General features: G+C 35.7%; 1 pseudogene; it reads left to right on the forward strand.

The window, feature by feature from the left end:
- The first annotated feature begins 285 nt into the window (after window positions 1-285).
- LOC141562004 (protein C-mannosyl-transferase DPY19L3-like) lies at window positions 286-1,721 on the forward strand (annotated as a pseudogene).
- Window positions 1,722-1,939: the final 218 nt, after the last annotated feature.

A 1,939-nucleotide genomic window follows, 5' to 3' on the forward strand; every position in this document is an offset into this window, starting at 1 on the left:
ATTTACAAGGGGGACTGGAGGAATAGTGGGATGCAGAGAGTGAGGGTATGATCATGAGTGTCAGAATATGAATGACTGCCTCTCTCCTAATGCTCTTTCTTTGGGGGTCTCACCAGGTTTGTGTGTATATATGCATGTTTCCTCTCACCTGTCCCTTCCCTTCTTAACCCCTGGCAATGCTGCCAGGACCCATCAAGTCCAAGAAGGTTCATCTCCATGGGCTGTTGCTTCCCATCAGGAGCCAAAATGCTTTGAAGAAAAATGCCTGAAAGTCTTACATCAATCATGTGAACTATTAGGCAAAAGAGAGAAAGAAAAATCACAGAAATTTAAGAGTATAATTTATCACAGAGGGAAGAGTAGGAATTGGAAAGATAATTATTAACTGTTTGTGGTGAGAGAGGATGATGGAAAATTCTATTAGTGGAACTATTGGCCTTTGCACTGAATTTCTTACTTCAATCTACTGTGCTGTTTTATATGAAAATGATTTATGATTTTCTAACATTAAAGAAGTGGAGTGAGAAATATCTTCTGCTGTTGTTGTTGTTGTTGTTGAGGCAATTGGGATTAAGTGACTTGCCCAGGGTCACCCAGGAAGAAAATGTTAAATGTCTTGAGACCAAATTTGAACTCAGGTCCTCCTGACTTGAGGGCTGGTGCTCTATCCACTGCACCACCTAACTGCTCCTTGGAGTGAGAAATATCATTCAGAACAAAATGCAAGCTACATTACTCTTATTAGCAACAGATGCTACAGGCTCGGACTATCATGAAGGGTTCCCATGGATTGATATATAATAACAAAACTGAGATAATGAGAACAATTAACATCTTCAATTGAATGAATATTTACCTGAAGGTTTTTCTCAGTGTTTTATTTAATTTTTTAATAAAAAATTTAATACTAAAACACAAACATATGATCAAGTAATAAAGTGGATGATTAAGGAGAAAGTTTTTTTTAAATTATAGTTTTTATTTACCAGATATATGCATGGGTAATTTTACAACATTGACAATTGCCAAACCTTTTGTTCCAATTTTTCCCCTCCTGCCCCGCCCCAGATGGCAGGTTGACCAATACATATTAAATATGTTAAGGTATAAATTAAATACAATATATGTATACATGTTCAGTGTTTTATTAAACAGTTCCATCTATATAGATATATTTGGATTCTGCTTATTTTTATATTTACTCTTTATTTGAACCCCAAGCAATATTGTATGTCACAGTGCTTTATGTAACCAGCTGGCTCCTTAGTGAAACACGGTTGTCAGGGCTATTAGCAGCTTTTTGGTTTGTTATAAATAGAAAAGATACTACAAGAGTAGAGTTCACCATTCCTTTGAGAGAGAACGGATGCTGTCATTCTTCACAAGTCAGCAGCAATTACATATTTACTTAGACCACATTGATAGTCACTTTGTGAAAAGCTGACTTTTTTCAGGGTTTAACTCTACTATTCTCTTTAGTCTGATATGATAATTTAATGAATTCATGATACAGATAAAACAATTCATTTTATTCATATTTTTAAACATGCTTCCTACAGCAAAGGTTACACAGCCATATGTGGCATAGGTGGCAAGTTTATTGTGACCTTCAGTTCTTTAATCGTAGGTCATTGCTTATACTCTCAGTGTTAAAAGCAAGAAAATTTCAGAAACATTTGGAAACTAGACGCTTCCTTACGCCATCTTTTTGTGAGTTCTGATGCTTTATAATTTGTTTAGAGTCATTATTTAAAGGTATTTGGAGATGTTTGGGGGAGAGCTTGGGCAAGTCCCTGTTTTGACTCTGCCATCTTCTGAAGATTCCCTTACCATACCAGTTTGCTCTGGAACCATGTCTGACAGTTCTTCTCAACCTATTTATTAAACAATTTCTTAAAATGGGATGGACACATATTTAAATTTCTGAAGGCAAAATTCG

Source organism: Sminthopsis crassicaudata, chromosome 3 (genome assembly GCF_048593235.1).
Source record: "Sminthopsis crassicaudata isolate SCR6 chromosome 3, ASM4859323v1, whole genome shotgun sequence".
Taxonomy (NCBI): Eukaryota; Metazoa; Chordata; class Mammalia; order Dasyuromorphia; family Dasyuridae; genus Sminthopsis; species Sminthopsis crassicaudata.